This window comes from Megalopta genalis, chromosome 6 (genome assembly GCF_051020955.1).
Source record: "Megalopta genalis isolate 19385.01 chromosome 6, iyMegGena1_principal, whole genome shotgun sequence".
Lineage (NCBI taxonomy): Eukaryota > Metazoa > Arthropoda > Insecta > Hymenoptera > Halictidae > Megalopta > Megalopta genalis.
In genome coordinates, this window is record NC_135018.1 from 16,584,724 (window position 1) to 16,604,460 (window position 19,737).

At 38.7% G+C, this 19,737-nt stretch overlaps 1 protein-coding gene across 1 annotated transcript in view; it reads left to right on the forward strand.

Annotated features, from left to right (window-relative positions):
* Positions 1-19,737, forward strand: part of LOC117228099 (uncharacterized) — a 68,325-nt gene that overhangs the window by 12,579 nt on the left and 36,009 nt on the right. The window lies entirely within an intron of this gene.

Genomic DNA, 19,737 nt, shown 5'->3' on the forward strand with positions numbered 1-19,737 from the left:
TGAGATAACGTCGTTCGAAAAACGGAGCTAAATAAAATATAGTATTACGAATTGCCTGTGTATGAAAATACTTGAAACTGGACGAAAGTGGTGAAGAATCGTGTGTCGCTGGAACAAAATTAACGAATTTATTCAATTGCTTGGCATCAAATCGGGAGATAATTCCGAAGAATAGGCAAGTAAAACTGCCTCAGCCAACGCGTTAAAAATTGAAGCGATTCGTTGAAACAGTGGGAAACGAAACCGACGATTGTTTCTTGAAAACGCGTCTGGAATACATCCAGAAATATTTCAAGAAGGCTGAGGAAGTAATTTTCAAACATTGAAAAGCAATTGCATCGGACATTCGTTTAAAAATCGAAGCGATAAGTTGATAAAAAGGAAAGCAAAGCTGGTGATTATTTTAAGAGAAGACGCGTGGGAAATATCCAAAACTTACTTTTAAACGGTGATATCAACTGAGGAAACAATTTCCAAAAATCGGCAAGCAGTCGTCTCGGCCATCTGATGAAAAATCGAAGTGGTAAACTGAGAAATGATAGGAAAAGCGATCGTTGCAATTCCTTTGTGACGAGTATACTCGACGTAACACAGAATGTTGCCATTTCTTCGTGACGAGTATTCTCATCAAGAACAGCCACCTGGTTAAGATGGATGTATAGTTTGATATTCTTTATTAAATTACATCTGATGAGAAATCGAAGTGGTGAACTGGGAAATGAAAGGAAAAGCGACCGTTTCGAAAAACATGGTCTAGAAAAGTGGCGAAAGTCGCGGAAAATCGGCGGGCAGAGAGCCGAGGCCTGGACACTGGTTTCGATTACCTAACTGCGTTTACGGTCGCGAGAGTCCTTGCCAGTCCCGTAATCTTGAAATGCCCGAGCTGGTTAAGGCTCGGTTGTAACGCGTTCTTCTTTGGCCCACGTATCTGCGATCGCTGGCTGGCCGCATATATGGCATCTTGTTCTTGGCTCGTGTACACGCAGCTAACAACCCACGTACAGATGTACCCAAAATCGACGAGTACGGTCCATATGTTCGCGAGTGGGCATGCTTGTCTTCGACCTCTCGCACAGGTGATTTGTCAGACGGTGTCTTTACGGTTTAGGAGACCCCCGGACGACGCTCGATATTCGCCGGAATGCGCCATTGTTTCGTGCAGGCAAGGTGTTACTGCCTCTGTACGATTTTGCATCGTTCACTCTCTTCGCGACACTGGCTCGTCAAACGCATTCCGCTATGCGTCGAAACGCCAGACTGGTCTTTATGCTAAACGAAAATGTTCTACATCGATCGAAAGACATTGAGATATAATAGAATTTCTTTATAGCGCAATTAACCCCGCTATGGTGTTCATAAAAGTCTGATGGCGTTCGTATAGACCCGAGTTAATGCGCGTATATCAATGTAAATTTCACTGTAACATAATGTTTTTTAAGATTGTTGTGCGAAACGATATTATAGTGAAATAGTAGTTATGACTATACTGTGAAAATAAGAAGGGAAGTAAATATTTATTGATTAAAAATAAGCGGAGTCAATAAATACGTCTCCTATAAGAGATAGTAATTAGTATGTCCAATATTTGATATTTTTTGAAAATGACACAAAAAAATAACACATTTTAATATTAAATAAGTGATATGAACTGAATACATGGACTGGGTTATATAAACCCGAAACACCATAGAAGAAATAATCATGGTAAAGGATTGAAAGTAATACGTACATTGGCAGTCAGATACACGAACTTTATTGACTTTCTTACTGATTACATTTGTCCATTTCCTTATTCATCCCACATCATACAATAAAAGATATATAAATTAAAACAAGAAAATAAAATACAGTATCTTAAAATAAGATAAAATAGAATAAAATACAGTATCTTAAAATAAGATAAAATAGAATAAAATACAGTAAATTAAACTCAAATAAAATACAATAATTTATACAACGGATTTAAAAATGTACTGTTATATTAATCTATTAATACTAGTCATAACCACTAACAACTATATATTTGCTTTTCTTAAATTGTTTCGATCATCCTACTAATTTTTAATTTTAAGCAGTGGATTTTCCCCCCAAAGAAAACCACTATCATTCGAACGAATCGAGGAATCGCGAGTGTTCGGTTATTAGAACCAGATAATAGGGGAATATGTTTAAAAGCTGCAAATGTTAAAACTTGCACCTATACGACGCAAGTGCATTGTCAAGCGGGACGAGGAACATTTGGTACGATTCTATTTAAAAAACACGAATGTTTAACTGGTCGGTGAATGTTTGAGTAAACATCCATCACAATTTTGCAGTGAAAATTCAGCACGGTACTGTCAGCGGGGAAAACTGTCGCCAACAGTACCTGCATACATTGAAGTGAAATTTTTCTGTATGAAATCTCGTTAAAAATTCCCTCTCCGTGTTTAAACGTTACATGTACCGTATTCGTCGTCCCGGCGTTTTTTATATTTTATATTCGATTCGAAAAACCTGAAGGACATAAAAACGTAAGCACATTTAAAATTTAAAACTCTTCCGATACACGCGCGATATGTTCGAAAGCATATTCGGACAATGAAGTACAGCGTTGTCAATTTTTAAAAGTGATTAAACAAAGGCGACTCCACGTTTCTGCAATACGAGAATCGAACCGAATAATTTAGAATGCAATTAATAAAGTTTAATTAACGATACATATTCAGCATCGTATTGTTACTATTTAAAAGTAATTGCTACCTACACAGTAAATTTAAATGTAATTATACAATTTTTCGTATAAAACGATTAAAATATTTTGCATCGGTCACGTGACAGCGTACATATGATTTCTCGAATTATGATCAAATTTCATTATTATCTTGCTTATATCTAGATCATCAATTTTCAATTGCGTAGAATATTTATTGGCTTCGCTGTAATTAATATTTCATTTCACACTATTAGAAATTATTATAATAAACGCATAATTTATTGATTCACGAGCTCACAAATTATTCAATGTTTTATTCCGTTTGTAATGCAGTCGTTATACCATACGTTATTGATTTCGTAATTTTTGAAATTATTCTATGTTACATTAACTTCACAATTCAGAAATTATTGCATATTTATGAATTTCATAACGTACAAATTGTTCTACACTCCGTTCAATTTATAACGTAGAAATTATTGCTCATAATGTCGAATCGATTCCATATTCTCGTAATTTCACAATTTACGAACACAATTTTACCAAATGCTCCACTTATTTTGGACGAATCGTCGATTTTCGAACGGTGTAAAATTCATCTGGATAATTTCGTAAATTAAACAAGCTAGAACAATTCTGTGAACATGCAGGGTGTCTCAAAAATGTCTCACAATCCGAAAGTGGCGGGTTCCTCAGGTCATTTGAAGCAACTTTTTCCTTTACAAAAATTTTCTCCGTGGCACCGTTAACGAGTTATTAACAAAACAACAGTGACCAATGAGAGACGAGATCAGCTGCCGCGAGGCAGTCGAGCCAACGGCGCCAGCGGTCGAGCGGTCGAATCCCAGCTCTGCTGACGCGAGGCGGCCGAGCCAACGAGCGCGCGAAGCCCAGCTCCGCTCATTGGCTCGGCCGTCTCGCGCCAGCAGAGCTCGCTTCTTATTGGTCGGCGTTCTTCATTAATAACTCGTAAACAAAGCCGCGGTTTGCATTTTCGCTAAGGAAAAAGTTACTTCAAATAACCTAAGGAATCCACCATTTCCGGATTGCGAGACATTTTTGGGACACCCTGTGTATAGTCGTTCGTTTCGAAGAAGAAACAGTTCTCAGGATGATTGCGAGGCGTCCCACGACCGGATCTTCGGTTTCGAATGTCGTGTAGGGCGTAAAATCTCGCAGCCGAAGGACAGGCCCTCGGCTCAGGGAAGAACGGAGCCGGACATTGCGGTACAGCCGAGAAAAGAACACGAAAAGGGATCGAAAGAGCACGGTGGACGCTTGGCTTGTCAACCGCGACCGGTTACTATGTACGGCCCGTAACTAGGTATAATAATCTGACGTCACTTCCTTCGTCTTCGGGGCGTCATTCGACGGACGGTCCGGTCCCTGCACCTTCTTCTGGCCGCAGATAGTCATCATCGCTTTGTTCCGAACCCTTTCGGTCGTCGCACGAAAGGAAACGCGCGGTTAAACGACAAGTATAAGTAGCGGCGCATTAAAACGGAAGTATCAGGTCACTAAGCAACGACGCGGCTGTGCCTAATTCGATAATTAATGAAGCTAAGCCGCGTCAAACGATCTTCGTGCCAGACATTTAATAGTCGACGATTTAACAGCCAACGATTTCTCAATCGATCTTTTTAGGAAAATAACAGCGATCCGCGAATCTCTGTGCGGAAATCAAATTTTTCTAGAGTCGATCGTAGAGGACGGAACTACCCAACTGTGCCTAAGTCGATAATTAATGAAGCCAGGCTGCTTCGAGCGATCCTCGTATTAGAGGCTCCTAATTGACATTTAATAGTCGACAATTTTTCAATCAATCTTCTTATCAAGAATAACAGCGACTGGCGAATCTTTGCGCTAAATCGAATTTTTCTGAAATCAGTTGTAAGGAGCAGAACGTCGCGGTTGTGTTCAATTCGATAATTAATAATGTTAAGCTGCTTACAGCGGTCTTCATTCTAGGAGTTAGCTAATGTGTATACTTTTAAGAGTCGCTGATTAATAGTCGGGGATTATTAATAAATTTTTTTAAAGAAAACAGATGCGACAGGCTGCGAATAATGGACAGACGGTGAATCTTTGTGCGAAATCATTTCCAAAGTCAATTGTTAAACATCGGAGTTGGGGAAGATTTTATTCGGATGACGGATAAACGATGAAGTCTAACGAATCAAATTTTAATCGACATTATCGAATAAGTATTGAATCGATAAGAATTTATCCAGATAAATATTTGTCCGAATCAAAATTGTATTCGAACAAAAATTCATTCGAAAATCAGATTTTACTCGAATAAGAATTTATTCGTGCAGGGGATTCATATGGAAAATAATTTGAATGAAAATGATAGAATATCAAGTGTTTTTATTTCATAGTTTATCGATTTATTTCTTCCATATTACTTTTTCGAATTAATCGAATACAAAATTTTTCGAATAAATAGACAGAATGATTTATGACGAATAATGAATTATTCGAATATTTATCATGAATAAATATTTATTCGAAACAATCCGAAATAATGCCCAAGTCTGTCACACAAGCGAAATGGCGATGTCTTCGTCATTGACGCGGAATAAAGATTCGGAACATAATTTCATGATTATGAGTATTATTCCTTTCTTTCAAATCGAAATAAAATTCTTCACTATTTGTTATCGATATTTAATCGTTACGGAAAGTTTAGACATACGATAAAAAAACACAAACTGATATTCTCGAAAGACAAACAGTGTAGCAGTAAAGAAAATCGTGCGGTAAAAAAATGTAAATATTATTAACAAGTCGAAAATGATGTAACAATATTCCGAAATTATTCCAATGATTTTGCAATTGCGCGTTTCACCCGAAACGCAGAAAATTCACAGTCTAATAACGAATCGCTCGTGTAATGTGATCCACCAATTTTGTAATTAGCTTCTTCGCTACCGATTCCAGCGTAATTGCAATTTTAGAATTCGGTTTTCGAGCGAGCGGCTATTTGAAGTAAATTGCAGAATGATGAAGTACAATGTTTCAAAACCACTGTGAACGCTAGAAATGTGTCTATCGATTACGCGCAATATTATCCGCTGCAGCCCTGAATTATCGACATGGCGGAGAGTTTGAACGGATTCATAGAAATGTTGTTGAATGAGCTCCGTAGGTGTGTAACGAGGAAAGGATTTTCTCCGTTCTTTCGATACGTAAATAACGAGCAAAACGTCTGCGTATCGAGAACAGGCCGGCGGCGCGGCGCGGCACGGCGTGGGTCGTTTCTTACCGTTTTTCAGCTACCCACGTTGGCCTAAATTTCATGACGCATTCCACGTATCCTTTGATCCTTGTCACCAACCTTCTGTCAGATTTTCATAGACTCGAAATCAATCTTATTAACTACGGTCGACAAAAGTATAGAAACTCCATCCGGAATGAATATTCATTGTCGTACAATTAGCCAACGGCGAAGATTTAACGAGTCAAGGATTATTGCTTCTACACTCACACGCTGAAATATTCGGCCACCTTTTGAGAAGAAAAAACTTTTTAAAAATTGGACCAAATGACTCGAATCGTTTTCGAGATCTTAGAGAGTTCACCGGACAATGTTTAAACAAATTTTTGTAAAACTTGCAATTGATTGGTACGGCAAGAATAATAGAGAACCTTGTTCTCTAACTTTCTCACCTGAGCCTAGGATGAAAGTTCGAACAACCAGCCTCCGTAACGTTGTCATGAACAGACAGCGGATCTTTATGCGAAATAAAAATTGCCTACATTAATTGTGTAAAACAACAGATTATTGAAAACGTATTCATTGCTTTAACGAATTCAGTCAATTGAAAATAATGCAACAATTTTTGTAAATTCTTCTCATAATTTCACTATTCCGTATTTCTCTTACTTGTTTTCCCATAAATGCATAAAATTCGCAGACTAGTCATGAACTACAAGCAATTAAAGATCGTGAAAAATCGCAGCTTTTCAAGCCTTTGGGCCGATAACCGTACAAAATCTGTTGATTTTTATGATTTTCGATACTTATACCTTACCTCTGCACTAAGTTTTCGTTTTCGGCTTAGATAAAAGAGTTGAAAAACATTATTTTCTTATTTCTCTTATTTCTCTCGTCATTTCAATCGATTATAATTTTTGTAAAAATTTGTTTACTGATCATTCAATAAACGAGTCAATCTAACATTTGAAAAAAATAATCAAGTTACTTTTAGCCTAATTTTCAAAATTTGTTCCGTTCAAGAAAGTGCTAAAAATATTTCAGTAAGTGACTGTATATGGAATTCTCTAGGGTCGAAGTTCATCCATTTCTGTTCCATAAAAATTAGGAACCCTTTACTACAGAATCCAATATTGATTGTTCATTGCGTGATAGCGTCAAAGGCTTGCCGAGGCTCATTTTCTCACGGACGCCTTAATTTTCTACGGTTAAACGGGACTCGTTAGTCTCGTCCTTCAGGATTCAATTCCATTAAACAGGACGGTGATCCGAATCGCGTCCTCCTGCCGCGACGAGGCTCCATTTCTCAATCGTGTTCGCGATTTCTCCCTTCAAAAACTCGATTAATCTTGGTTACTTGTTCGATCGCGTACAGCTGAGAAAGAAACGATATCATTTACTCGTCATGACAGTTCGATGATTCTGCGCCCCAGTTTCGTGTACAAATAAAGTTTCTAATCGCTAAAGCGGATTTTATATATTTACGGACGAGAATAAGTAGTTGCCATTTAAAACGCGAATGGCTTCTGTTCGAAGCAGTTTCTACTATTCAGTCGGATATTTAGTCTTTTAATCGCTTTATGAGAAAACAAAGCTGGGAACGTAATGAGCTTATTTACAAATAATCGCGTTGTTGTAAACACCTCGTTTCACAACAGTTTTTAGCAAATACGCGGGGATTTCAAACGAAAGGTGAAAAATACTCGTCTACTCTATTTCTGTTAATATGCTCGAATGAAAACTAAAAACAGCGACGAACACGTTACGTATCAACTGTCGAGAATTTATAAAAATATTGTTCAAGACGACAATATTTCGTTAGAGTTCCAGTAAATAAAGTGTGAATATTTTCAAACGGAGAATGAAGAATACAAGTATCACTCGATTCTTCCTTCGAGATGGAGTGCATGTTCTCTAAGTGCACACAGACTTTTATAAACTTATTTTTTAGAAAGAATCAAAAGAAGTAGTTTTTAACCATTCTCCCCTACCCCTTTCCAAGCGAAGCCACTGACTTAGCGAGCCACGAACTATTGGGTTGGCAACTAAGTAATTGCTGATTTCAGTTATAGATGTCTCTCACTCCCATTTTTATGATATCCATAAATGTTATATTATAAAATTATTTATTATTATTATTATGTTATTTTTTATTATCCGTGAATGTTAGCAACTGGACAAATTGAATGCAGCGGTCAAGGAAAAGCGACCAGAATTGGTCAATCGTAAAGGTGTCATTTTCCAGCAGGACAATGCTAGGCCGCACACGTCTTTGTCCACTCGGCAAAAATTGATGGATATTGGTTGGGAATCGATGTTACACCCACCATATAGCCCTGATCTCGCGCCATCGGATTACCACTTATTTCGATCCCTGGACAACTCCCTTCGTGGTAAAACTTTTAACGATGATGACGCTGTAAAATCTCACTTAACTCAGTTTTTGGCCGAAAAGGATCAGACTTTCTACGAGCGTGGAATTTTCAAGTTGTCAGAGAGACGGCAAAAGGTCGTCGAACAAAATGGAAAATACATTACAGATTAAACTTCATTCCAAGTAAAAAGAATTTTCTATTTCATTGAACAAATCGGCAATTACTTAGTTGCCAACCCAATAGTTACCGATTGTCAACGATTATAAAAACATGGTGCAAAGTCGGAATAATCGTATCTCCTGTTCCCAAATTGTCCATTTTTCTGCACAATCTGAGCGTTTTTGGCCGAAAAGGATCAGACTTTCTACGAGCGCGGAATTTTCAAGTTGTCAGAGAGACGGCAAAAGGTCATCGAACAAAATGGAAAATACACATCACAGATTAAACTTCATTCCAAGTAAAAAGAATTTTTTATTTCATTGAACAAATCGGCAATTACTTAGTTGCCAACGCAATAATATAAAAAAAAAAGAATAATGAACAAAACTTGTCCCACTTCTCGAAAAGGTTCGCCATCACTGTTCCAGGCTCGAAAGAAGATCTAATTTACGTGATCCAATAAAACAGAGGATTGAATAATTCTTGGTGCGGCTTATATTTTCGTCGAACAGTATAGGAGTACAGCTACTCAGAAGAAGTCGGACGAATCCTCCGGTTTAATCTACCATTGAGTCTTTTGAAGCGTGTAGAAAGACCAGCGTGGAAAGCTAATTTCCGAAGCCGACAGGTGCGATGGATCGTTGTCACGATTTCCATTCGATGTCACGGCCCCCCCTCGCCGTCCACCCCCATAAAAAGGAAATCAGATTTTGCGTGCGCAGAGGCTCGGGATCCCCTTTGCCAGCCAAGAATCCGCTCGATAACGAGTCCGCGACGTAATTACGTTGCTTAACCGGGCAAGTATCCCGCGAAATTACAATTACAAATCGGAGCACCAGCCTCCGGCGTATACGTGTGGCTTCTCATCAATTATTTATACGGGATCACCGTTACAGCCGGCCGTAGGACCTCCTTGCTCCAAACCCACATTTCAGATTTATCCGCGTTTCACCGCGGATAAAACAGATTTCGCGCATCGACGCCATTTTTTGCCCTCTCCCCCCCACCTGTCCCCGGAGACCGTAGATCATTATGAATCATCGTCCTGTCGTCGTCGTCTTCGTCGTTGCGTCGGCGAGATGATCTGGGGAACGTTTTCAAAGTAGGCAAGATGCATCCGTGATTGACGGCGAGAAACGCGTTTAAAGCGATTCCGAACTAGATCGACGCCACCGGCGTTCTGTATATGGATCGTTGCGACTCTGAATGAGCAGTTAATAAGTCACGGGTAATTGGGAGATCGGTGCTATGGGTGTAACTAATCTGGCCGCCATCTTGGAGTCGGCCGAGTGACATTGAACAGTCCCTGGAAGGAAACTGGTCGTATTTTACTATTGTTTATGGATTTGCGGCGCACGGTTCGCTATGCGCAGAATAAAACTTGTATTAAAAATATACTCTTTTCTTTCACTCGGGAGCCATTTTGAGACTAACGGAACGACACTGTGCAATTCATAACCGGACTGCCAATTAGTGCCAGTTATTGTCTCGGTAAATATTGTTTCCAAATTAGTAGGCGCAAGTAAATTTACGTTAATACGTTGCAAACTCGATGAATTCATAGAGAATTACATTGATTTTTAAATAATTATATTAACGAACATTAACGATGGCTTGTTCAAAGTTGCGAGGGGGTCGTGACGGCTACCATAATCGGGTTAAAAGGGAATTGTTTATTCGTACCGTTGCATTTTTCTGTACATGATTTTGATCTAGGTGCCATTTCGCAGTTATTAATATGACATTGTAACAAAAAACATAAGTCCGTATCGCCGCGATTGTTTACGAATCTACAACACATCGTGCAATATACTAAAAAAGCAAATACTACAATAAAATTGTACGAATGCCATTCCAACTTGGGCCTGACGCTAGAGTGGAATGTAAATTAAATTAATTAATTAATTGAAGCAAGCGAGATTAACAGAAGATACGATCGAGGATCCAGCGAGGATAGTCGATGCAGAAATTAGGATTGATCTCAATTTCTGAGCCAAAGTGACTATCACAATCGTGCGCAGAAAACGTAAAGTAGGCGATGTTGAGATTAAGAACAGTTGTGCAAATGGAGAAACCTCTACGTATATGGATCGGAGAAATAAATTCATATATGTACACATAGATAATATAACATTCCAGAAAGTAATATTCCAACTTCTCATCAGAAAGTAAATTGTTGTATTCGTTTCATCGATTTTGTAGATGCACTCACGGTCGACTTGACACACTTCGAGGCGCCATTGTTTTCCGCAAGTGCAAAGTTCAGATCGGATAGTGAACTGGTTCACATTTTAAGAGAATAGTTGCCGGTAATTACATCGACGCCAGCGATATACGTGGTATGTTTAATCTGTGTCGGAGATTCCGTCGTGTTTTCGGTGTGCAGAATTGTATGTAAATGTTTTTATCCTTTCGTTCACCTGTTGAAAGTGGAGAATGTATGTAGCGTTTTTACAATTCAAATTGATTCCGCGGAGTGTAAACCGCGTACATGCAAGATGCCCCCCTAAAGACCGGCCATAACTCTCCAGTGTTTTAATATTCGCTCACCGCGACGTGACCGGTGGTGTGCGTTGTGTTTTCTATCCATTTCCATATCAATTTTACACTCCGTGGTGCCCGCGAGATCGAGATCCACCTCTACTTATTTTGAAATCGAGACCGAATCGTTGCGAAAATGCTGTCCGATAATAAAAGTCGCAAATGATTCTGTCTTCGAAAAGTTTGTCCTGAAAAAATTGTCGCGAAAAACTGGCGCGGGACACGAAAGAGGGACGTTATTCCTCAACAAAATCGTTTCTCGTTATTAGATGATAATTTGACCAAGTCAAGTCGATCCTTTTATCTTGAAAAATGTCACTGAGAATGTCAGTGTAAGGTAGACTCGTTATCAAAGATGATATATAATTAAATCACCATATAATTTCCAAGAATTATTTCGCAATTATCTCGAACAATTATAAGATAGAATAACATGTTGTATAAAATAATATCTTCTGTCCGTTTAAGAAATGAAAGGAAATAATAGATTTTTCATAAATTTAGTAATATTTATTGTACAATATAATTTCCGTCGTTACTTATGACCTCTTGCCAGCGTGATGGCAATTTGTGAGCAACATTTTTCAAAAATATATGTCTCAAATGAACATGTGCATACCTATCGAAATTTGCAATGACATTATCAGACAGAACTTTCCGGTAGACTTAATATATTCCAATAATCTGATTTCAAATGTGTCGAGAGGTTTGGTCGCACACAGCTCTTCCAATCGCTGAAATTTGGTGGCTGTTTCAATAAGTCGGATGCAACGCGTCGGGCATACAGTTCTGCAAGAAATGCACAATTGTGCAACACATCGTACTGCACTCCGCAGACCAGGCTGATAGCCATTCGATGGAAATTAAGCTGTCAACGCACTGCACGCGTTGCGAGCACCAACACGAGCAGACTGGAGTCGGTTTTTCTTTTTCTTGTTTCACACCTTCCAGTACGGCAAGGTCAGGCGTGGGCATCGAGAAGTAAGCGTACCGGTGTTTATGGTCAAGCAATTTTGCGCGTTAATGTCGCCGTTCCACGCCAGAATGAGATTCCGGCTTCCTAGAAACGAAACACCTGCTGCTCGTGATCATGACGAACGCGAAAAACCAGCGTTCAGCTTACTTTTGTAATGGATCACGTAATAGCCCCTTCAGTCCCATCTGTGTCGAATTTCAATTGCTTCATAGGATTCGAGTACGCTTGCCGCTTCGTGTTGCCTCGAAGCATCATTATCGTTTAAAAAAGGCACCGTTAAACAAATGCAAGGTGCCTTGAATTTTTATCCAGTCGATTTGCTAGTGAAATAAAGTTGCTTATGAAAACGCTGTTGATGCGGTTCGTGTCCTCGAAAATGCGGAAATGGGAACCAAATGTTACCAAACTGCCACGTTGTTTAATTTGTGGTATTCGTGAAAAATGTAAGGTAGCATGATTTTTCTATGATTTGTAATGCGAATATAATGTAAATGTAAGTAGAGAGTACGATCTGAACGGTATTCGTACGATGCGAATCTAATGTGAGAAGTCGTAAAAATAAAATAAGAAGCAGATATTTCTTCTAATATACTTTCGCATTTTTGTCAGCACTGGAAAGTTAAGTTAATGGGAGTAGATAAAATGCACCAAATTTCTGTGTATTTTTGAATTTGTTAAACGTGGAACGTTTACACAGACATTGAAATAACAGGAAATGTTATTGAATATGTTTCGAGTACGTAACTACGGTAGAATTTCTACTTCGAAGAGATGAGTATTCGAATAATAGAACACTTACTTAGATGCAATAAATAATTTACATAATTATTCATTATACAATAAATTGTATTGTTAACGGCTGAGAAGCCAATCAGTGTAAGTCCATGAACCTTCAAATTGAGATGAGAAAGGATTTTGCAGATTAGCACGAAAATCTAATAGCAACAACGATGAAATATATAAGATTTAACTATAAATAAATATAATAATAAATATAATAATAAATATAATAATAATATATAAATATAATAATAAATATAATAATAATATATAAATATAATAATAAATATAATAATAATATATAAATATAATAATAAATATAATAATAATATATATAAATAAATATAAATAACCAGCTTAAATATTAACAGATAAACGAAAAACTTAACTACGAAGGAACAACTATGTTTTTGATACTTGCAGTTCGCCACGTGGCCAACGTAAGAGCTGTTATCTGTTGTACATTTATGAAGAAATCGACTATATTGATTTATCGACCGAAAGATTCCATGACAAAGATATGTTTGCACCGAGTAACGAATTTTCAACGGACATACGTTGATCGGCTTCTGAACACCATCGAATCACTTTGAACTGCATACGCGTTGGAGAGAATTCAGAAGCCGTTGGTCGGCATAATTCGGTTTCTAAAAACGACAAAATCCAAGAAATGGAAACTGAACAACATGACATGAAGCTTTTGTTTCCCTCGGAACGCGACGAAACTGTTCCAGCGAAGAAAGTCGGCTCCAATCCGCGTGGGGCACACATCCGCACGGATGTCTGCACGACGGAACGCTATGGAACAAAACGTTCCATACGAAAAAAACGGAACGAGAACAGGTGTCTCGGAGCGAGCATCCGAATATTTCGTAGAAACAAACGATAATACAAGGAGCGACCAGCGAGAAGCAGCCGAGCCGTGAATGAAAATATCAATCTCCGCGTTCCATTTGCTCGGTGACGTATTAAGCTCGCGACCTCGGATACGGTATAGAGCACTTCCTGCGTCTCGCGCCGGGTTTCGGTTTCAATGAAGAGTCACGAAACTTTCTAAGAGCGAACCACTTTGCTCGCGTGCGGTACAAGCATTGTCGGTATATGTAATTATTTTGCATCGGTATACGCGGCATTACCGGCTTCCACGTACATGTGTATTCACGTACCAGTGAACGCCGATGCTGAAAGCGTACCGAACCTCCGTTAAGGACGTTCCTCCGATCATCGATCCCCTTATTTACGAGCTCGCAATTGTGAAACTGCATCTGACCACGTTGCAACACCTGGATTCTATGTTTTCCCTGCGTACGTGCTCGCTGCCCGCTCCGTCGACCCGCTTTGTACGCACGGTGAAAATCATGTTCTCGATGTCGGATTGGCACGTCATCGTGTTTTAGACGAATCGGACGAGTCGAAAATTGTATTCAGATGTGATAGAATTCCTCCACAAATTATTTTGCAAAAACTAAAACGAAGGAAAATTCATGTTGCCAAACCAAGAAATAGCTCATGACCAAAAGAGACGGAAAGATATTAGGGGGACCAGAAAGTTATGTCGTTTGTTTACATTAAATTCAAACAGATAAATTTTTAACTAGTTTTTATTTTCAATCAACGATGTAATCACCCTCATTATCAACAACCTATTTTCATTTAGTATGCAAATTTTTAGTATGCAAAAATTAGTATGCAAAAAAAAAGGAATACTAACATGCGCAGAAACGACATTACTTTCCGGTCCCCCTAATATTTTAGTCGATGCAAATATTCTGTCTCGATCGGTCGACATAATATAAACAATCGACTGCAGATCATTACGCAAAGTTCCTTCGCAAATCATCTTACAAAACCCGGCAAAAGAATGTCGTTTTAGTCGATGCAAATGTTCCATTTTCATCGGTCAAGTAAATCTAATCGATAGACTTTAGATATTCGTGCAAAATTCCTCCGCAATTCATTTTACAAAAATCAGAACGAAAGAAAGATTCGCATTGCCGTCTAAAAAATGCCCTGTGGCGAAAAAAGACGGAGGAATGACACTGATTTTTGTTACTGCAAGTGCTCTCTAGTATTTTAAGAGCGCATAACTGTTGCAAACGCGCGAATCTAATCAGAACGTATCAACAGAAATGCTCGAAATCTGGGCAAAAAAGAAGAAATTCCCGGTTAAAAATATTTCCATCGATATACTCCGACTAATTTGCTGTTTTCTGTAATTGGTACCTTTCGCGGTCGCGAAGGGTGCAGAACGGAATTTCCGGGAAACGAGTCGGTCACGTGTCGCTGAAGCGCTCCTTGGGATCAGCGTGCTCGTAACTTCATCGCGGCAGCCTAATTAAACAATGTCAAGAAACCGGTCTACAGCGACGCGCCGTGACTTTTAACGTGTCATTCGAATGGATTTTAGTTGTAACAATTTCCACGGTTATATTTACCTGGCCGCACTCTCCGCGCGGTCGCGGTTCGAGGCTTTTATCCGCGCGTGAAATCTGAATGTGCCTCGAGAGATTAAAGTCCTGATCAAGACGCCTGTCTGCTCTTCTTCCTGGAAACTGTGTTAGTTCCGGACTATTTACCGGTTAGACAGTCGGCCACGAAACTAAATTCCCTAGCGTGTGTACGAATGTACACGGTGTTCCGCAACCGACGAAGGAAATCACACTTTTGCACACGTGTTTTGCTTTAAAAAAAGAAAACTACCGAAAATTGGACCGGAGACTTTCCAACCGGATTTTCCGTAAAAATATGTTCTGTGCAGATTTGATTAATTCTGGTTCCATTTATTTTCCATTCTTCCATCGTCCTTTGTCCGTGTCGAAGAGGCACAATGGTGAACAATCAATGTGTTGGAATAGCCTTCGTAAATGTCGAATGGAGAATTGCATAAAACTACCATGTATGGAGAAATACGCTGAAATTAGCCATGAAGAAAATGTAATTTTATGTACGTTCAGGTTCCGCGAACTTGCGTGTGACAATGCAAATTTGGATAAAAGCTTTGCAGCGTAGGGACAAGTTTGAAATCGAATTATTCGATGATCTGCTGAACATATTCTATTAAATCGTTTATTTTATGGTTTATTTGATGAAAATCAGAATGGTAACATTTCTCATGGCAATTCTGATAGCAATAACTTTCGTAAATATTTTCATGTATCGTAAAACTGTGCAAATGTAGTGAGTGCATAAAGATCTAAGAATCGGTAAAAGGTGTGTCAATTTTATCCAACCAAAAGGATGTGCGTAAAAGTAAAATGTACACACTATAGATCGTTATGCAAATAAAATTTTGCAAAATTTAATTTCCAGAGTCAAGGATAATTCGCAATTCTACAACGAGTTCTACAGTGTTCCAAGATATGATCAAAATCTCGTTACCTTTAGAATTCCAAAAGTATTCTAAATGTACGAAGATCCACAGTCTGAGAATCATGAGTGCGATGTGCGTCGATTTGATCCAGCTGAAAGGATGAGCGTGAAAGTATAATGTGTAAAGTGCGATTCTTTATGCAAGTATAACTTTGTCAAATTTTATTTGAAAACACTCGACGAAAATCCTGTTAAGCGATTTACGATGCAAATATTTTTCGTTACCAAATTTTAGAGAGCACCGAAAATGCGATAAACGCACAGGGATACATTAAACATTTCTGTCGGAATATTTTCATCGCCGACTGTGTGTATCGAAGCAGCCCGGCTGTTGCATTGTGGAAACAGTTTAATGAACTTTTATCGATGTTCATGCAGCAGGGTTTCTGTGTCGTGCGTGCAGCGGTCGTGATCATGAATCGCGCAGTACACGCGTCGCCCCGTTAACAGAACATTAATTAATCTCGATTCGGAATCACTCGAACGATTTGAGGAAGTGCCGGTTCGAAATTTATTGCCCGATGGAAGCCAAATCGGGGTAAGTCGGGAGAGAATTTAACAGAGATTCGCGCGTTAGCTGGATTTCGATTTGCGAGAACGTTAATTAATATTGATTCGATTCGTTCCGATTTTAATGAAGAAATTTCAATCTATTAATCACTTGCGATCGTTTCGCTATGATGCCCGGCTAAAACAAATTTTGTTCGCGAAAATGGAGACCTACTTTACGACACGTGTAGTCGTCGCTCTTGGTGCACGGCACACGAATACATAAATTCGTAACATCGGCTCTCGCTCTGTACAGGGTGTCTCACTTAAAATAATCTACTTAAGCATTATGTAACCACTTTGTCCTCGAGGATGCGAAAATATATCATTAAACGACGTCAAAGTGGCGCACACTTTCCGAACAATATTGTTAACCTGAAAATACTGACGCCAAGATGATCTGAATATTTAAAATAGGCAGCTCGCTTTTTCAATCGAAACTTTTAAACATCTTCAATTCAGCTTCCCTGCTTTCTCGATGTATTTTTGAATATGTTACGAACTAATTCAAAGCATATACACGTACGTATACATGACTAAGTTCTTCATCGTACGAACCTGCTTGAGTCGTGATACTAATTATTCAAGCTATATTGATCGAATAATTACAATAAAAATTGTACGCGAAAGTCGGCCGATCATCATCCGAAAGTTTGTAGGAAACATGATTTATTATTTGCAGTGAACGTCGATTTAATTTAACGAAAATAAAATTCATGTATCTCGAAATATCGACAAAATTTGTTGACGAAAATTGACGCAAAGTCAATGTTTCACGTTCTAAAAAATTTGCTGAAAATCGTGCTTATTTCGACGGTTTACTCGAGGCTCGCCCTATATAAGAGAAGAAGAGAATAAGAAATCGTGTTACTCTCGTTTCGTGAAAGAAAATCTAGCGACCAAGAAAGGAAGGCTTGGTTCGTGGTCGTCCGTTTAGACTGATTTTCGTCGAGACACGATATAAGGAGAGCCAACCGCTTTCTAGTTTCACGGGATATATCATGTTCCGTTCGGTATCGGCGGAGCGCCTTTTTGCTCGCGACATCGATTCGCGGTTGTACGGGAAATTCGAGGCATTCGTCCCCGGCACGTAGAAATTCCAACTTTGTTAGTCGAGTGCAAGGTTCAAGGTTCCTCGAGAGCATCGCCGTTCGTGCGAGATGATTGGTTTTCGGTCTGTCGACCATCGTAACGACTCCGCCGCTGCCTTGCCTCCGAGCGCAGCACCCACGTGTGCCCGTACACACGGATTTCTGCATTTTCGTTCCCGTGGCCAGGAACAATGGGAACGAGCCACTTGCCAATATCAAAGTTATTTTCTAAATCGCTCCGTCAACAAGCTGAATAATCGATGGGACGAATCGCGGTGTACGCGAATCGTCGAATACACGTTTAATCGATTTCATGCAGAAACGATTTGATAAAATCGCTGGATAAAATAACCTCGCATGCCCGATAATTATTAGACTGTGTGGATTTCACGCATTTATTGCGAAAGCGAGAACGTGCGATCACACCTGGGTAAAGATATTTGAACAATGTCCTTGGAAATAGTTAATGAAATCACTCTTGTTTGTATGAAATAATACTTCAAGATTTGTTTGACGTCGTAGAGGCAAGTACGTGTATTTAATATAGTTTTTTACGTTGCGACAAAGCAAATTGTTGATCGAGGGCGCATTTTCTTAAGATGTATTGAATATAATTATTTGAAATAGTATTTCGCGTGTCATGATTTTTATTAATTATTTGAAATTCTATTTCCTATAGAAAAAGTGAAAAGCACGTATTGTTTTGAGAAACAAGCTTCTTCTTATATGTTTTTTAATTAATGAATGTAATTGGAACGTTTCACATCTGGTTGCTGTTAATAACGTAAATATCTGAAATGATATCTCAAGCGTAAATGTTAATAATAAATAGCTAATAATAAATGCTAATAATTTGTTCGGCAATATTTCATTGATTACACGCACAGTATAGAAGATATTTATTTCAGTTAAGTATTTTAGGATCATATTGTAAAATATATTTTTTAAATATGTATCATATATTTGTATTAGTACTTCATTTAATACGGAAATAAATTACTATTTCAAAATTGAGAAATAATATAGAAATGTAACTATTTTAGAAGCACAATTGCGTTAATTATTGAATGTTGTTATCGTTATATTGTTGTTGGTTGGATTGTACAAGATTTTACGCGACTCTTTAAATGCGCTATGCGAAAAACATTATCGCGGGAGAAATTTTTTACACGAGCGCCGTTCCCACGGCCTAATTAATATAGTCCGATTGAAATTCGCGGTATTTCAACAAAACAGGGGGAGGGGGGCTATGCGGACGTTTTATGCAAATCTCATCCCGGGAACCTTGAACTTTGAATTTCAATGCTGCGGCAGGGGAAATTCTAAATAATCCGGCTTGCGTCAACGAGACACGCGAGTATGTACCTCGAATTTTCTCGTGCACGTGTTTCCGAGCGAAATATGCATCAACATTCAGCGATTCGAACAATCTTGTGCGCGTTGCACCAGTTTCGAGGAATGAATGAAAAATTCAGCGGTAATAAGAGTTCGTGACATTCGGAATTCGCGGAACGAACGAAGGAACACGGACGAATTAATGTCACGAGTCTCAATGGAATTGTCGTGCAAAGAAATGCGCTTTGCACTGTAAATCGTGCGCGACTTTGCGACAATATTATGCGATTAGGACTATTTTTAAACAGATGTTTCGATCAGATTATAGCCGAATATTACGAGAGAAGATTATTTATAACCCTGGAATGTTTGGTCTGCTTAAAAATGCATTCACACGAGTCGTGCTGCATATAATTGCATTTAAGAAGGAATTCCAGCGAAGTTACGCGTGAGGTCCTACACTCCGAGCATTGCCAAATAATATAGTTCAAGTCTTAAAATAAATTCTAGTCTTGCTAGGGAAGCATTTCAGTTATAACGGCTTGTGCGGTTTCTATTGATAAATCTAACGAAGCAATTGGATTATTTATTACAACGAAGCAATTTTTTGTAACACAAACGATGTAGAGGAATTCATAATTCTGTTC